The following is a 19302-nucleotide window of genomic DNA, read 5'->3' on the forward strand; positions in this document are numbered from 1 at the left end:
AAGCCCTTGGCATGTTGCTGATACACAGTGAGGCTCAGCTGCTGCTGCCATTATTATTGGAATTTTTATCTTATTTTCCCATTCTCTGACACACTGGAGCACTTACTGTCTGCACCTTATAGTCCTATGGACTTGTCCTAACCTTGTGTCATTCTCCAATGGCTTCCCCCATTGATGGCATTTCTCTCTGGCACAACTGCATTATGTCAAAGGCAGCATCAGCCTCCACACTGAACACAGCAAAGAGCTTGGCTCACTAGATGTGCTTGGTGATTAAGGCCTTGAGTCTCTCTGTACCTTTAGCAGTGACCAAGCAACAGACTCTAATCTCATCTAACAGTCCCAAAGTCAAGGTGGCTGTCTCCGTTTGACTTTCCAGGTGTCGATGACCTTCAGGTACTTGGCCATGACCTTCACTTGGGAGGAGTGGGGGCAGTTGGATCTGGCACAGAAGACCCTGTATCAGGAGGTAATGCTGGAGACCTTCAGTCTTCTGGTCTTACTGGGTAAGGATGACCTCCCTCCCGTGTGGGGAACCCGCAGCCTCTTTCTTCATTTTACCCTCTCACTCCAGGCCTGACTGGTAGACAAGGCCCCTGGAGTCCACCGTCCCTCCCACCCATAACTCCTGCTGTGTTCCTGTCCCACCTCCTCTTTCCTGGTCTCCCTGTGTCCAGCCAAGCACGATGAAGGGCCAAAAAACAAGAAGTAAAATCAAGAACTAAATGAAGCCCACCTTCACTCCAGTACCTAGTACAGGCTGGCCTTAGTCTGAGGCCCTTATTCCAGATCCTCACTGGAGCGAAACTGAATGGTCAAGCTTTGTTGGATTAGGTGTCCCCATAACCCAGTGAGCAGGGGCTAGAGATGAAAGACCATTTTCCAAAACGTCCATGGGTCAGGCAGGCCACCCAGCAACAGTGAAACTACACAATCTCGGTTTAAAGGCTATTTTCCCAGATGCCTGCATGATCGTCCCTTGCTTCCTAAGGCCTGGGCCACAGTCCTCTGCTGGTACAGAAGATGATGTTCGAGGGTGTGCAGACAATATCAGCTGGCATTGATGGATACCTGAGAAAGCCGTTCCTTTTCCCCTTCTCTTTCCTGCCTCTGATTCTTGTCAGGAGAGTTAGTTTAGTGAGAAATCATTGATGTCTCCCCTAACTTTGGCTAATTTTCCTTTTCAACACAAGGAGCAGCCCCTGACTCATACTGCAGGGAAGGCCACGTAAGCTTGCTGGAACTTACCACATTATTCTGCTTTCATTGTTATATTTTGATGGTAACCTATTTGTGAAAAGGGAATCTATTTTTACCATTTAAAAGTGATACAAGATTCCCCTTCTGAAGAAATCAACTTAAGTAAACAAACTATGGGTCAACTGTTTTTAAAAAAGCAGTTTATAATAGTGGACACAGCTAATGCTCCCTGGTCACTCACACCCCATGGCAGGCCCTGCTCCTGACATGACTGTTGCTACTCCACTAATTCTCACAGTATCTTTTGCTCATTCTGAACCCAGTTCTCTCCCCTCCAGGAAGCTGCTGCCCAAAGACAACTATGACAGTTTTTAGCATGAGTTATTATTTGAATATGCTTATTTGAGGTATAACTTATATTCAATAAAATGTACAGTCTTCAGTGTCTAGCTCAACTGTACATATTTCCGTGTACCCACTCACATGACTTCCACCTGGATCAAGTTGTGGAGCGTTTTTTGCCCCAAAGCAGGTTTTCCCCAGTCTCTCGGTCAGTTCCCCACCAAAGACACCACTCTGCTGACCTCCACACGCAGAGATTGGATTGGCCTGTTCCTGAACTTTATATGAATGGAATCACACAGTGTACACTGCTTTATGTTCGGAATCTTTCACTCAACATCCTTTTTCGTGAGATTCATAGTACAAGGATTAACTTCTGTCCTGAGACTGTTGATGCAGATGTCTTCTGGTTTATACAGATTCCCTTTGCTTCACTTTGCACCATCACAAATCATAGCTCCAGAATAGCAGAACACTCAACATTTCCCAAATGAAACAGAAAGAGGTCAGACAGTCAGGCATCAGTTGACTTATACTTTTCAGTCCTCCCTGGGTACCTGGATCACTTGTTTTAACAGCTTTATTCATTTTTTATTTTTTATTTTTTTAAACATTTTTATTGGAGTATGATTGCTTCATAATGGTGTGTTAGTTTCTGCTTTATAACGGAGTGAATCAGAGTGACTTGGAGAGCTTTTAAGGCATTCTTGTCCAGGCTTCTTCCCCAGAAATTTCGTTCCATTTGGCTCATGGTCAAAACCTGGCATTCCCAAGTGCTTCTGATGCCCAGGGAGGTTGGAACACTGAAAATAGCTTCCAAGATGAGGGTGTCACCTTCCTGGGGTCCCATGGCTGTGTATAAAGGAAAGGGTACCCTTGAATTTGACTCTGTGGGATGGAGATCGGGGGGAATGGGTGTTAGGTAGACAGCCATCACTACCCTCTACAGACCTTTGGTCCAAGGATGGTGTTTGTGCTCTTGGTTTCCAGGTCACTCACAGGTCAGCACTTTCTTTGCAGGTGTGGGAGCAGCCTCATTCCAAGATCCCATCTTTGAATATCATACTGAATAAGAGAGGTTCATTTGTGCCTTTACTCAAACACTGCTGTCCTGTTTTTCCATGATCAGAGTATCCTATTCCAAAACCAGAACTGATCCACCTGCTGAAGAATGAGCAAAATCTATGCATGCTGAAGAGAGACCTCGCCTAAAGTTCCTGTCCAGGTGGGTGACCAATAGCCAGCAGGTGGTGGGTCAGTGCACCTGCAGACCAGTAGGGGACCACTGGGAAGCCTCTTGTCGTGACCTCCCTGGGGGCCCAGCGGCCATGGAGCCCTTCGGCCTGTCCTCTCACCCAGTTACACTCTTCCCCATTACTTGGGGAGGAGTAGGTTGTCTCAGGTAAATGTCAGACTGTAGGCTCCATATCTTTGAGATTAACACCTGGCTTTGTCTCTCTTCAGCTTTGTGACCATGGGGATGTTGAGTGATCTCATCATTGTTAGAAATAAGCTACGTTAATGCCAGCTTATTTAAATTAATGCTAGAAACTATAATCTCAGCAGCTCAGCACAGGGAGTTTTGTTTTTGTCTTTTTCTTTTCCTCATTCATGTCAAGATCTGCGTAAGTCAGTGGGAAGCTCTGTACCACACAGCTATTCAGGGAACAAGGTGCCTTTTATTGTCAACATGTGGCTTAATTTAGGCTTTCCTGGCATTCTCTGTCCAGCAGAGGGGAAATGAGAGAGGAATGAAAGAAGTCATACCCACTGTACACATAACATTGCCATCACCACTGCACTGACATCCCACTAATGAAACCTGGGCATTTGGCCACACCTGTATTCTCAGAGCTAGGAAATGGCTTAGCTGTGTGCCCAAGGAGAAGAGAAAATGGGTTTGGTGAACCTCTACTTAGTCTGCTACACTCAGACTACAGTTAGAAAATGATAGTAATAATACTGGGTTGGCCAAAAAAGTTCATTTGTGTTTTTCCAAATGAAACATCTTACAGAAAAGCCCGAACGAACATTTTGGCTAACCCAATATTATCTCATTTTATCCCATTGGATTGTTTGAGGATCTAACTAGAAAATATGTAAACTTAGTATAGTACCTGACACATAGTGCCTCACAAAAAGTTAGCTTTGATATTGATATCATATATGTAATGACATTAATCGTAATGAATAAGAGTAATATCATACATTTCCTTCAGAGCTCAGATGAAAAGAGCCTTTCTTTCTCTACTATTAATACCTCCATTTATACTCTGCATCCCACCATTTCCTACCTTCTTTATCCATTTATCTCTCCATATATGCATACATTTTTCTGTTTGTCAATCAGACACTCAGAAGCAATCCTTTCTCCATGTCATCCCTTCTGTTCTGTAAAACGTTTAGGTGTCTTTGACCTTCCCTGTCCCACAGCTGGGCTGCTGAGAGCACCAGAAGCCATCACTGTGTTGACTGGCACCATATGAGAGTGATGGTCTCTCTTTGGTAGTCCCTCTGGCTGCACAGCCAGCTACATGTTTCTGCCCAACCCCTCCTCAGCTCCTTGGAGTTTGTTCCAAAATTTCACCCCTCTCCTCAATCCCACGTCTCCACGTGAATGTCTCAAAGGCATTTCATATTCATCATGCCTGAGAAGGAACTCATGATCTTGACCACTCCTCCTACCTCCCTAGCTGTAGTGAATGACCCTGCCATCTAGAAAGTTGAGAAGGCAGGAAACACAGGCAACAGCCCAACACCTCTATCACCATCAAGCCCAACATCTAGCCATCCTGAGGTCTGTCCATTCTACATCATACACATCTCCTGAATCCATCAGCTCATCAGCTCCACCACTAACACCTTCTCCGTGCTATCATCATCTCTCGCCTGCATGATGCTGACAGATTCCCACCTGATCTCTGCCCATCTGCTCTGTGCCTCTGGTCAGCTCCCTCTCCTGCATCAGCTTCCCCAGCCACTCAGACCTTATTACAAAATCGCAGTTGCTGGGCCTTCCCTGGTGGTGCAGCGGTTGAGAGTCCGCCTGCCGATGCAGGGGACACGGGTTTGTGCCCCGGTCCGGGAAGATCCCACATGCCGCAGAGCGGCTGGGCCCGTGAGCCATGGCTGCTGAGCCTGCGCATCCGGAGCCTGTGCTCCGCAACGAGAGAGACCACAACAGTGAGAGGCCCGCGTACCACAAAAAAAAAAAAAAAAAAAAAAAAAAAAAAATCGCAGTTGCTGAAGTCTCAGTAAATAACCAAATCCATGTTAAAAATATAATTGCTTCCATCTTCAACATCAGTGGACTCAACCTGGAGTGAAGCCCTGTTAATGCGATTAATATGGGAAAACCCTTCTCAAGAGGGCAGGCCTCACTCAACACTACAGCATCCACATTGGGGAGAAGCCATATGAATGCATTGAGTATGAGGAGGCCTTCAATCACAGGTCACACCTCACAGAGAACCAGCATATTCACACTGGACAGAAAGCCTATGGGTACAGTGAATGTGGAAATACCTTCATAGACCACTCTGATTTTATCCAGTGGGGAAAAATTCCTGGAGGGTGATGAATGTAGAAAAGCCTTTTGTGACAGCTCTTCCTTAACTTGACATACATGGATTCATGCTGGAAAGAAGTTCTATAAATGCAGTGAATATGGAAAGACTTTCAGTTACCACTCTGATTTTATCTGCATCATAGGACCCACCCCGGAGGAAAGCCCTTTTTACTGTAAAGAATGTAGGAAAGCCTTTTGTGACAAGCTATCCTCAACTAGACGTGTGAGGTCTTCTTCACTGGGGAGAAGCCCTATGAGTGCAGTGAATGTGGAAAAGCTGTAAGCCTTAGTTCATCCCTCACTAGCCACTGAGGGATTCATAGTGGAGAGAAACCCGATGAGTATGAGAAACGTAGGTAGATCTTTCACGCATGGGCAAACCTCGGTCTACTTCAGGGGACTCATAGTACAAAAATGCCTTTTCAATACAACCACTGTGGCAAATTGCTCAGTCAGTGGAATAATCTTACTCAACATCTGAGAATTCATATTGAAGAGAAACCCTATCATCCCTCAGGTACACAGTCTCTGCTGTAGCTATGCAGGGGTTCAGCTGCCTCAGGTAGCTGAACCCCTGCATCACAGAGGTTGAAGGTCCTCCTCTCCTAGATCACACCTTGGTTCCTCACCAGGAAGATCTGTGCTATAACATGGCTCACACAAAAACACGAGCCTCCAGTTGTTCCAAAGCAGGAATGATGCACAGTCCAATGGAGGAAGGACACCCTGGGGTTCAGTTCTCTCATTCAGTCTTCACTTCTGTGTCCAAAGGGGTCTGGTATGTTCTTGCTGGTATAAGCAAGAGTCATGAGTCATCCTTCATCCACATTACCACACACTGTGTCCTTGACACATCACGGGTAGTAAAGACACGTGGGTGACCAAGGCTTGGCTCTTGAGCAGGAAGAGAACTCGCCATCTAGTGTGGGAAACACACATGAAAACAGGTGCAGTAAAACAACTCTGCTGCTACAGTAGAAACCTGTCCAGGGCCCCCAAAGGCATAAAGAAGAGTAGGTTCAAAACTTGGGTCTTGGAGGAAAGATGTACAGGGGCAAGAGTAGTCTAGTTGCCGGTTGCTAAGGGTTTGGATACTGAGTATAGATTGGAATTCCAGCACTTCTGAGCTACTCCCATCACCAGACTTTGACAAGTCTCTTTTCCCCAGGCTTTAGCATTCTTGTCAGTAGAAATGGGAAGATGATCAATAAATTATAAAGCACAATAAGGAGAGCAGAATAGGTTTCATGCAGACTCCTTTGTAGGCGTGGAAGCCAGGTTCAAAGATAGGGCATAGTATTCCTGCAAAAGACAAGAGCATGGGCCAAGATTTTGAGGCTGCCAAGAGCTGGGCCAGTGTGGAGAGGAGGAGAGTGGCAGGCGTGAAATGGAGTGGGATGCAGAGATGGACGCACAGGTTTTTGTAGGCCATGTGAGGAACGTAGATTTTATCCTAATTGCTCTGGGAGGCTGTGGGAGGGTTTCGCTAGGACAAAGACATGATCTGATTTGTTTTTAAATCTCCCTCTAACTAGTGTGTGAGGAAGGTACTTAGTAGAGCCAAGAACGGATGCAGGGCTTGTGGCCAAGCCACAGTATAACCCAGGAGTGTGTTGATGGTGGACTGGCTCAGGACTGCAGTGTTAAGCTTAGGGGGAAGAGTATGACCAGGGACATGTTAGGAAGCAGAACTAACAGGATATATGGATGTATGGGTGGTTGAGATAAGGGGGTGAACCCCAGGGAATGACTTTTCCCATCTCGTAAAAACCCACTGCATACATGGGACTGCAGGGCGTGTCCTATTCTCATGTTTAAATTTCTCAATCAGTACACAGTAACAGGTTGAGTGAGTGAAGCCAAAGGCTGCCATTTCTGGGGCATAGAAAAAGCAAGACTCTTCCCTGTCCCCAGGAGGGTTACTTGGGCAGTTCATTTTTCTATGCCTTTGTTTCTCTCACACAGACGGGCCTTGGCCCTGCCCAGATTAGATGATACTGGGAAGGAGACCATGTGGGTGGTGGGCAGAGCTGCAACTCTGTGGGGCACCATTCCCAGCTACTTACCAAGCATCACTGAGGGCAACTCAGGGATCTCTAAGTCTTGATTTCCTTCTCTGTAAACTGGGCAGATCACCTCTCCAGGCTGCTGTGTAGATTAAAGGATACAGTGTCTGTACACATATGTATGCTTGATATATGAACATGTTTAATAAAGGGCAGCTATTTTTGTAATTACTATCACAGTTTTCCTCCTTTGTACTGTCCTTTCCCCACCCCCATCTCCCTCACCAGAGAATGCTGCTGACCTAGGGATTTTCTGAATAAAAGCACACGTACTACAGTTTCCCAATGACATCTCAGCTGGCTTTAGGCCTTAACGTACCTTGGCTGTGACCCTGATGACCTTCAACATAAGATCTTGGCACCTCTCCAGCCAAACGTAGGACATCCCTACCCACGCTCTGGCTCCTTTTCCACTGGTGGTGGCTGAGGATGCCATGGAATTAGTCGTACTTCGAATGAAAATTTAAATTCACCGAAAATTAAATCCCTCATACAGGGTATTTTGGGCCAATAAAGATCACTGACTGCTAATTTGAACATTTCTCTCATAGTCACTTAATGTAACAGTTGATGTATTTGGCTTTAAATATATTCTTTTATTTTGTAGATTTCTTTGCCTCACTGTTCTTTAGGTGGTCATTTTTTATAAAGTTTCCATTGATTACTTATTTACAATCCAAATTTTCTTTCTTCTAGTTCGGAAGTGTATACCCTGATTCTTAGTATTGTTTAATCTAAAAATTACATATTGCTTAATCTAAAAATTACAAACTTATTTAACATACTAGAACAAGGAAGTTCAAACACTTTACCTTCCTCCTCCGCCATATTAAGAGACTTAGAACATTAACCAATTTGTCCCATCTCAATATATACTTTTTTTTTTTTTTTTTTTTTTTTGCGGTATGTGGGCCTCTCACCGTTGTGGCCTCTCCTGTTGTGGAGCACAGGCTCCGGATGCGCAGGCTCGGCGGCCATGGCTCACGGGCCTAGCCGCTCCGCGGCATGTGGGAATCTTCCCGGACAGGGGCACGAACCCATGTCCCCTGCATCGGCAGGCGGACTCTCAACCACTGTGCCACCAGGGAAGCCCTTATACATATTATTAAAATATAAAATATTGGTTTTCAATTTAAATATATATATATATATATATACATGTTATTGAGGCTATACATGGTAATGCTATCATTCTAACTTCATAACGGAATATTATTCATGTTTTACACAGATAATGAGCACTTTTTAAATCCACAGATGCACCTCTCCATGGATCCTCATTTCTTCTATCATCGCAGATCTTTTACCTGGGATCATTTTTCATCATTAAATAGAAAATCCTTAAAGAAGAATTTTGTTTTCTGCAGGTTAATTTTACATTAAATTTCTCATTTATGATGTGAAGTAGTTTATTTCGTACTCTTGATTCAGAAGCACTATTGAGTTGTTTAGAAAGCTAGGTTAGTAGTTATTTCTTCAGCAGTTTGAATAGGTCCCTTCCACTGTGTCTCTGAACCACAACTATATGTTTGTAGTCTCCAGGTCTGAGGTTTGGTTAGGAACAGAAATTCTAACATCGATGGAGGCAGTGATTGAATGGGCTGTGGGGTTGTCACATAAAAAGGATGAGCGTGCTGAGGGTGTGAGAGAAATAATATAACAGGTATCTCGTGGCCAAATTGATTGATCGTGTAGAAACTGGCTAGGTGCTCAGCAATCCCTTTTTCTCTTCCTGGACACCCAGCTTCCCTTACACTTAATTGGTGCTCGCTTGCAGATGGCAGGTTCAGGTGATGGACTGACAAAGTCTTGATGAGGGCAGTCCCTGGTGTCTATGAGTCACTGGTCATCAGGCTGTGCCATCTCCTGGTCAAACATATGTACCTAGGTGTGGCTGCTTTGAGAGCCAGAGGGGAGGCAGGAGCTAGGTGAAGCTCCTGAGAATTAGAGATGAACGGTGACTTGTCAACTGCTGTCACACTCTTGAAATCACATCACTTCCACTCCAGCTTTGGCCTGAGGGGCAGTTAGACATGATGTTGTCAGGTGTTGAATCATTTGGCCTTGTAAGAATTCGTCTGTTAGGCAATAGGCCTGCCTATAGTTATGAAACCCTTCTTCGTGATCTATTTTTAAGAATAAAAAATTTTAAAGGAGCCAAATGCTGCAAATTAGGTTTTAGTCATGTTGAGTCTGACGTTGCAGAGACCCCTGAGTGGAGGTTATGAATAGGCAGAACTAGACACACAATTATGGTGTGCTGGGGGCCTTTCAGGTTATAAGCATCCAAAACGTGGCATCTGGTGTATGGATGAGTATGGAATTGTGGGTTAGATTTAGGAGGTGGAATCTTCTGGTCATGGTGGCAACCAAAATGCAAGGAAAGAAAGGAGAGGGTGGGGCCCGAGGACCGGTTATCTTGCTCGGGCAAATGAGTGAGGATGGTGGGCATCACACGGACAGGAGAGGGAATACAGTGACCGTGAGGGGTGCCTGCAGGAAGATCAGGGCCTAGCAGGTGGCCAAACATTCCAAGGGGGAATGGATTTTAGATGGACACTGAGGTTTAGCAGGAATGGAAGTAAAATACAATAGGGCCTGGCCTAATGCTTATTCACCCCTCTGTGGACATACCAGGCTTTTGACCTGGTGACCACTGGTGATGAAGGGACAGAATGTGCAACACAGATGAGAAAATGATCGAGGGTATCAGACATCTGTGTGTAGTTATGACTGAGGTTGAAGCCAGGAACAGAGTCCGGTGGGAGGCCGTCAGAGCAGGATTGGGTGCCGCCCTTGCCAGTGGCTTAAGTCATGTCTCCCCTAAAATATATGTGGAAGTGCTAACATGCAGCACCTCAGGATGTGACCTCACTTGTAATTAGTCTTTATAGAGGTAATTAAGCTAAAATGAGGTCATTAAACTGGGCCTGAATCCAATATGCCTGGTGTCCTCAGAAAAAGGGGAAAATGGACACAGAGACAGATACTCACAAAGGGAAGATGATGTGAAGACACACAGAAAATGGCCAGGTGACTGGAGCAGTACATCTACAAACCAAGGAACACCAGGGACTGCCAGCAAACACCAGAAGCTAGACAAGGCAAGGAAGCATTCTCCCCTAGAGCCGTTAGACAGCATGGTGCTGCCGACACCTTGATTTCAGACTTCTAGCTTCCAGAACTGGAGATAACAAATTTCTGTTGTTCAGTATGTGGTACTCGGTTACAGCAGCACTAGAAAACTAATACAGGGACTTCCTTGATAGCGCAGTGGTTAAGAATCCGCCTGCCAGTGTGGGGGACACGGGTTCGATCCCTGGTCCGGGAAGATCCCACATGCTGTGGAGCAACTAAGCCCATGCGCCACAACTACTGAGCCTGCGCTCTAGAGCCCACGAGCCACAACTACTGAGCCCACGTGCCACAACTACTGAAGCCCACGTGTCTAGAGCCTGTGCTCCGCAACAAGAGAAGCCACCGCAATTAGAAGCCTGCACGCTGTAACAAAGAGTAGCCCCCGCTCGCTGCAACTAGAGAAAGCCTGCGCACAGCAACAAAGACCAAACACAGCCAAAAAAAAATCAATTAATTTAAAAAAAAAGAAAACTAATACAGAAGGTCTTGGGCAGGATGAGATCCTGGTTGCATTTGCAAAACGCTCTCTGAATGCCAGGTGCAGAGTGATTTGTGGGGAGTCTATGGAGAAGGCTAGGGTGTGGGCCAGGGATTGGGTAGCAGTGGTGTTGGGGGTTCATGGGGAAGGGGGGTCTAAAGAGTGATATGCATGTAGGGAGGAAGTGTTAACTGTTGGCTCCAGGGCCCTGGTTTTGGGGATTGAAGAAGACTGAGTTATGATCTTGGTACCACCAGGAGATGGGGTTGGGCCTTGTGTATTCATCATGTCTTTTTATTTTCTGCATTCATGATGGGTTGACGTCTTGGGGGCCTTGCTGATCCTGGAGAGACTGCCCCTCCCAGAGCCAGCTAGCTCCTAGAGGCAGTAAAAAAGTTACCTGTGAGCAAGTCTTTGATATGCAAACCAAACAATCTGGGTCCATACCCCCACCCACCTCCTTTTATCAGGCTCCTGCAGCCTAGGACACTATCCCCCTGCCCTAAAGTGCCCCAGGGCCAGGTGCTGGACAACTAGATGCCACCTCATAGCCCAGAACTTACCAAAATTATTCAAACTCTCCAATCCTAAACCTGCTCAGCTTGCCTACCCTGCTTTGCCCATTCCTTCCTGCAAAAACCACAATGGTCTCTGGCGCCTGTTTTCTTCTCACTCCTCTGTCTCCTGACCAATCCTGGTGCCTCCCCATGTGGTCCAGCATGGCCTGCTGTGCTCCTTCCTCTTGGGAGTTGTAAGTAATAAACTCTTCTTTCAAAGACAGTTTTCTCCATGTCTGTCATCTTACCGTACCTGATAAAAACAAACCCCAGGTACATCTTAAAATACCCTGCCTACAAGGCCCAGAGCTTACTTGTTGTCTATCTGCCTGCCTGTCTGTTGTCACTGTGGGTTAACGCAGCGATCAATGGGGTATTAGTTGAGAGTGAGCACCAGTGTCTGGTATCTCCTCTGAATTGCGAAGTTGGGGAAGAAGTTGAGCATGGGATGGATTATGGGAGGATGGACTGGGGCCCTGCCGATCATGGAATGAACTGCCCCCACACAAAGTGCTGTATGACCTTTGAGGATATTGCCATTTAGTTTTCCCTGGGGGCAGTGAGGACAGCTTGATGAGGCTCAGACAATCCTGTACTGGGAAGTGGTGCTGGACAACTTTGCACGTATAGCTTCACTGCATAAGGCCTTCACATCTACCCCAGTGACCTGAGCTGGTTTCTGCCTGTCCCCTTCTCCCCAGAGGCAGCTCTCATTCCCACAGCTGGAGCATGGGCACGTCTTCCTTCCCACCTCCCTGGCCTATGTGCCAGGGTTCCAGGGCTGAGCTGTATGCACTACTCTAAGCAGTATAGTCCTCTATCAGCCCCAACAGCTGCCACCCTGAAGCCCTGCACCTAAGGGGCGAGAGTCATTAATCTTGAGGTCAGCCTGGTGGATCCCATCTGGCTTAGCCAGTCCCTCCTTAGATGGTTGTCCAGTTCTGGGACAGTTCTGTGATTTGGGTTCTGCCGCCCCTTTCAGCTGACATTTCCTGGGTTCTGGCTGTGCCAGGAATTATAGACACTGACATAGGCACTATCTGTCTGGGACCACTGGATTATTCCTGCCAGACATTCCTCAGAGGGGTTTGTTTGTTTTATTTTGTTTCATTTAGGTTTTCTCTCCTGTAGTCTATGGTAGAGTAGTTCACCTGGGCAACTCTACCTACCATATCTTTCCCTTAGGACTCTCATCTTCTAAGTCCCCAACTGGAGTTGAAGGAAGAGCCCTATGTGCCCGAGCAGAGCAAACATTACTGCAACTGTGGCAAGAGGTGCTCAAGGTGGTCCGGCCTTGCTGAGTGGGAGCTGGGGGATGGCATGACGTCAGGACTAGGTTCAAATCACACCAGCGACATGTCTCCTGTTTACTATTGTGTTCCAAAGCTAATGGCCATACCTCCTCTACATCATTCCTTCCCCATTCTTGAAACTTGACCACTTGTTATTTCTACTCTGACTGTGGGTCCCTGGCTGCACTCCCCATCCCCCTGCAGTCTCCACATCTCACCCTCTCCACTACTCCTCAGGGCTCTCCCACGTGGCCTATGATTAATGTGTTGTGACTTGTGCACATTTCCGTTAATAGCCCCTGGACACCAGCAGCTCAGCTGTAATCAGATTTTCCTGGGGCCTGGTTCTGCACAGGGTTCGTGTGTTACCGGCAGCCAAGGCCTTGCTAAAAAGTGTTTACAGAGAAGTAACCTGAGAACCCTGCCTCTCCATCCAGTTCCGTGTCCCATCCTTGTATTCTTGGCTTTGGTGAGTATGTGGCACTCTTAAGGCTGCCCCTAGATTCTGTAACCCTTAGAGGCTTACTAGTGCACAGCATGCCTTCCTTACCCTGACCTCAACACCTTCATCTTCCCAACAATCCCATGCCCTCATTCCTGGGTCAGGCATATGTTTGTGATGGGCTGTTTCTTCCCACAAAAGTTAACAATAATTTCTCCAGCATGTCTCAGCTTTCAGTGTTCTGGCACGGAGTGGAGGGTGAGGGGTCCCCTTCTGAGCATAGTAGGAGTGTCGCATGTTAGGAATCCCACTCAGTTAGGTCCTTCCACTCAGAAGACCTACCCCTGTGACATGCATGGTCTACTCTTGAAAAACATTTTGCACCTGGCTGGATACCAAGCCATACACCCAGGGCAGAGACCACACACTCGTGTGGCATGCGGAGAGGGTTCTGATTTAGTGTAAAAATTCACCGGCAACAGATGCAGCAGAATGTCAAGAAGTCCATCAGAATTTTGGGAGGAGGGAAGGGGCTCCTTTGTAAAGAGCTGTAGAGATGACACATCAGAGAAACCTTTCAGATGCAGGGAGGTTGGGAAGGACTGCTTGGTCACATCAGGCTTTCTCCAGTGTCAGGTCACTCACCAGGGAATGACCAGGAAGGGGAGAAACCTCACAGGAGCATCAAGTGTGCAGTGGCCTTTCCCACTGTGCAAAGGCATTACAAGTGAAGTGAATTTGGAGAAACCTTCAGCTACAATTTCACACTTGGCCAGCACCAGAGAATCCATATTGGAGAAAGGCCTTATGAGTGACGTAGTGTGGGGAATTCTTTAGACAGACCTCCACTCTCATTGCTCATCAAAGAGCTGACAATGAAGAGTTGAGCTATGAGTGCAGTGAAAGTGGAAAAGCAAACCTTACATTTCCGAAATAAACTCCTCTCTGTCTTGATGCACAATCCTTTTCATATATTGCTGGATTTGATTTGCTAAAATCTTATTGGGATTTCTGCATGGATGTTCATAAGGAATGTTGGTCTGCATTTTTCTTGTAATGCCTTAGTCTGGTTGTGGTATCAACAGAATGCTAAGTTCACAGAATATATTGGTTAAACATTCCCTACTCTTCCACTTTTTAGAAGAGTTTGTGTAGAATTATTACTTCTTCCTTAAGTGTTTGGTAGAATTCACAGTGAAGCCATTTAAGCCTGCAATTTGCCTTGTGGGAATGTTTCTAAATAGAAATTTAATTTCTATAATAGATATAGGGCTAAATAAGTTAAATGAGCTTTCATGGTTTGTGTCTTTAAAGGAAATTGTCCATTTCATTTAAGTTTTTCAATTAATGCCATAAAAGAAGTTCACAATATTCCCACATTAACATTTAATATCCATAGAATCTGTGGTGATGTCTGTTCACTCTCTCATTCTTGATTTCATAATTTGTGTATTCTCTATTTCTTGATAAAATTTGGCTAGAGGTTTATCAATTTTACATATCTTAAGGCTTTTAGTTTCAATGATTTTCTCTAGTTTTGTTTCTTTGTTTCACTGGTTTCCATTTTGATCTTTATTATATCCTTTTCCTGGTTTCTCTTATTTTTCTAATTTCTTAATGTGGAAACTGAGTTCCATGATTTAAGACGTTTCCTTTTTAAAATGTGTTTAATGTGATACATTTCCCTTTAAATACTCTTTTAGCTGCCTCCCACAAATTTTGATATGTTGTGTCTTCATTTCCATTCAGTTCAAAATACTTTCACAGAACAAATAGCTTTAAAATTGATAAAGTCTCATTTATCAGTTTTTTCCCTTCTGTCCTGTGCAATCATGTCTAAGAATTCTTTATCTAGGCTTCACCATTTTCTCTATTTTTCTATAAATCTTTCATAGTTTTCCAGGTTCATCCACATTGTATAATTCCTTGTGTCATTCCTTTTTATAGCTGAATAACATTCTGTTGTATGTTTATAGCACACATTGTTTATCCATCCATTGACAGAAATTTCAATTATTTCCACCTTTTGGCTATTGTGAATAGTGCTGCTATTAACACTGTGTGAAAGTATTTGTTGAAGTACTTGTTTTCAATTCTCTGAGGTGTATACCTAGCCATGGAATCATATGCCATGTGGTAGTTCTATGCTTAACTTTTTGAGGAACCACCAAACTCTTTTTCCACAGCAGCTGACCCATTTTACATTCCCACCAATAATGTACTGATTTTTGCATGTTGATATTGTACCCTGCAACTTTTCTGAATACATGTAGTTTTTCTGGTAGATTCTATGAGACTTTCTATATTTAGAATCATGTCACCTGTGCATAGAGGTAGTTTTACTTTTTCCTTTCCAAATTTAATGCTTTTTGTTTCTTTTTCTTGCCTAATTTCTGGCTAAAACTTCTAGTACATTGTTGAATGATAGTGCTAAAAGCAGGAATCCTTGTCTTGTTCCTAATCTTGGGGAGAAAGCTTTCAGTCTTTCACTATCGAGTATAATTTTAACAGTGGCTTTCTTGTAAATACCACTTATCACATTGAGAAATTTTTCCTCTATCTCTAGTTTTCTGAGTGTTTATTACTATTATTGTTATTATAAAAAGGTGTTGGACTTTATCAAATGCATTTTCTTTGTCAATTAAGATTATCATGTCTTTTTCTGTTTATTAATGTGGTCTATTGATTTTATTTTTTCTGTTTTTAATGTTATTTTATTTTATTTATTTTTGGCTGCATTGGGTCTTCATTGCTGCACGCGGACTTTCTCTAGTTGCGGCGAGCAGGGGCTACTCTTTGTTGCGGTGCACAGGCTTCTCATTGCAGTGGCTTCTCTTGTTGTGGATCACTGGCTCTAGGCATTCAGGCTTCAGTAGTTGCAGCACATGGGCTCAGTAGTTGTGGCTCGCGGGCTCTAGAGCACAGGCTCAGTAGTTGTGGCACATGGGCTTAGTTGTTCCACGGCATGTGGGATCTTCCCGGACCAGGGCTTGAACCCATGTCCCCTGCATTGGCAGGCAGATTCTTAACCACTGCGCCACCAGGGAAGTCCCCACTTGATATTCTTATATTGAACCACTCTTGCATTCCTGGGATAAATCCACTTGGTTGTGGTGTATAACCCTTTATAAATTTTTAAATGATGTTGGATTTGGTTTTCTAATTTTTTTTGAAGATTTTTGTATCTATTGATATATTCGTAAGGGATATTGATCTGTCATTTCCTGCTAATATCACCTCTCAGTGTTCTCATTGGTAAAAGAGGGACAATGGACATTAAGGTACAAACTTCAGGATGGACAGCAGAGTAAACAGAAGCTGACATCATGCAGTCCCCTGCAGGACGGAATAGTCTCACCAGGTTCAAAGGTGGGGAACAGCATTCCTGATAAAGGAACTAGCATGTGCCAAAACCCCTGGGCTGAAAAAAGCTTGGTCTAGTGAAGAAAGCAAGTGAAGCCAATGTGGCTGAAGGAAGAAAGTGCAAGGCAGTGAGATACAGGGCACAGGGGGCTGGGGCATAAGTCTTCATAGGTCATGATGAGAAATTTGGATTTTATGTTAAGTGCTCTGGGAGTCCATAGGAGGTTTTCAGTAGGATAGTGACATGATCTGTTTTTGAAATAATTATAGATTCAAAATAAGTCATAAAGATAGTAGAGAAGTCATGTTACCCTTCACTCAGTTTCTCCCCAATGGTTACTTCTTAGGTAATTATTAGAATATCAAAACCAGGAATTTAATCCTCATACAATGTGTGTACATGTAATACTACATCATTGCATCATGTGAAGAATTGTGTAACCACCACTGCAATCAAGATACAGAACCATCCTATCTCCGTGAAAATCTCCCTCATGATATCCCTTTATCCCTTTATAGTCTCTCCTCCTCTCTCTCCCTCTCCTCTCTCTCTCTCAATGCCACTGAAAGGAGCTTATAATGTTACTCAGTTCCCCTGGAAACAAGAGGAATGGCATGGCATGCAGGGCCACAGGAGATTTTGGTCAGAAAACAGAAGCAAGAGCAAGAGATAGGTTTAGGCCACAGACTATTGGAGTTTCCATGAGAAAGGCAAGACAGAGCAGGGTAAACAATGTATATTCAGGAGGTATGGCTGCCCTTAAGAATTGGCTAGCCCTAGGGCTTCCCTGGTGGCGCAGTGGTTGAGAGTCCACCTGCTAATGCAGGGGACATGGGTTCGTGCCCCAGTCTGGGAAGATCCCACATGCCGCGGAGTGGCTAGGCCCGTGATCCATGGCCGCTGAGCCTGCGCGTCCAGAGCCTGTGCTCCGCAACGGGAGAGGCCACAACAGTGAGAGGCCCGCATACCGCAAAAAAAAAAAAAAAGAATTGGCTAGCCCTAGAAGGGGCAGCTCTGACTGGGAAGAGACTAGCCCTCCCAGGGCTAGCCAATTCTTGAGGATAGCAAAGGACTCAGCCCAGAACATGCAAACTAATCAATCCAGAGCTCTACCTCCTCTATCTGCCTGTGTGCCCCAGGAAGCAATATTCCTCTGCCTTAATCATTCCAGGGCCAGGTACCAGGCAACCAGCTACCACACCTATAACTTAGAGCCCATTGAAATTATTCAAACTAGTTGAATTATAAATTGTTTACCCTGCCCTGTCTGTTAGTTTGATAGGAATTATATTAAACCTATTTATCAGTCTGGGGAGATTTGACATCCTTACTGTGTTGTCTTCCAATTCATTAACACAAAATATCTTTCCATCTATTTACATCTTTAACATATTAAAGTATAGATTTATAAATTACTTCCATTTGGACAATATAATGGATTTAGAACAATTTCCCCATATTAAATTATGTGTTATTGAGGATATATATGGTAAGTTCATCTTTCTAACTCGAAAAGGAAATATAATGATTTCATATAGCTAATGAGTGCTTGTATAAATGCACAAACACACCTTTCTTGTATACTTATTCCTTTTATCATTGCAGAATTTTCAACTGGAATTACTTTGACCTTAAACATGATCTTTAGATTGTCATTTTGTGAGGGTTATTTTTCCATTCATTTCACATTTTTGGCCTTAAATGGTCTTATTTCACACTGTTCTTGGAAGGTACTTTGCTGTGCATAGAAATTTCAGCTGGCAGGGGTATTTTTCCCAGTAGTTTATGTCCTTCCATCATGTCTTTGATTGGCAGTTGCACATCAGGTCTGGGTAGAAGCCACATTTAGCTTTGTTTTGAGCTTCCTGATCTTAGAGGAACAAAATCTGGACCAGATGCGTAATATGACACATCACTCTGAGATTCTAAAATTTAGATGAGGTCAGAGACAGGACAGGGTTTTGGCTTGTCACATTAAGGAGTAAGTGAGAGTGTGGAATGTAGAGGATAAATAATAAAAAGGATACCTGATGACCAAATTAAAGGATTGTGCTAGAAAATGGCTGGGTGGTCATCAATCCATTTGGGGACCATGTGAATGAGTTGTGGGTAATGGAATATGGGCAGAAGTGATTGTGAAGCTGTCATCATTATGTTTTCTCATTTCTGCTCCATCCTCGGAATGCCTCTTTGGACTTAATGCTTTCACTTCTCACAACCCCCAGGATTTACTGCCATCTTCTTGTGGACTCTAAATTTGGGTGATGGGTTGACAGTCCCTTGATGAGAACAAGACTTGGTGACCCTGAGACCCTGAGTGTTAGACTTGGCTGTCTCACGACCATTCATTTGTGCCTGGCTGCCCTGAGGGCTGGAAGGGTGAGGTCCTGGTTCCTATGAATTAAAGATGAAAAATAACGTCATCTTAACCAACAAACTAGAAACCATGTCAACTTTACTCTTCACTTAGGCCTGCAGGCAATTACTCCTGGTGATGCTAAATTTTGAATCATGTGGCCTGTAAGGAAGTATCCCTTGGGAAATAGATTTACCTATATTATGAAACTCTGCTGCATGGACCATTAAAAAAAAACAAAATGACGTGAGCCAAATGGTACAACACTGTATTATGTAGAAGTCTTAAACACTACTTAGGAGGCTTCTTATTGAGCCAGAGAGTCAATATATTTCATGTTTTGACAAATATCACCAATGACTCTGCAAAGAAGTATATCAGACTTATTCTCACAGCAGCGTATGCCATATCCTTGTGAAGGCATTGCCAATAATACTAATATAAAATAATAATAAAATTACAGCAAAAGCTCTTAAGTACTTATCATTATGTTAGGCCT

The 19302-nt window shown here is 44.3% G+C and overlaps 1 long non-coding RNA gene across 1 annotated transcript; it reads left to right on the forward strand.

Annotated features, from left to right (window-relative positions):
• The first annotated feature begins 383 nt into the window (after nucleotides 1-383).
• Nucleotides 384-8526, forward strand: LOC137215569 (uncharacterized). The gene is made up of 3 exons (XR_010939324.1): nucleotides 384-506; nucleotides 2672-2767; nucleotides 8434-8526. It is a non-coding gene; the product is annotated as an uncharacterized lncRNA (long non-coding RNA).
• The last annotated feature ends 10776 nt before the right edge of the window (nucleotides 8527-19302 follow it).

The sequence above is a fragment of the Pseudorca crassidens genome, chromosome 20, assembly GCF_039906515.1.
Source record: "Pseudorca crassidens isolate mPseCra1 chromosome 20, mPseCra1.hap1, whole genome shotgun sequence".
In the NCBI taxonomy this organism is placed as follows: domain Eukaryota; kingdom Metazoa; phylum Chordata; class Mammalia; order Artiodactyla; family Delphinidae; genus Pseudorca; species Pseudorca crassidens.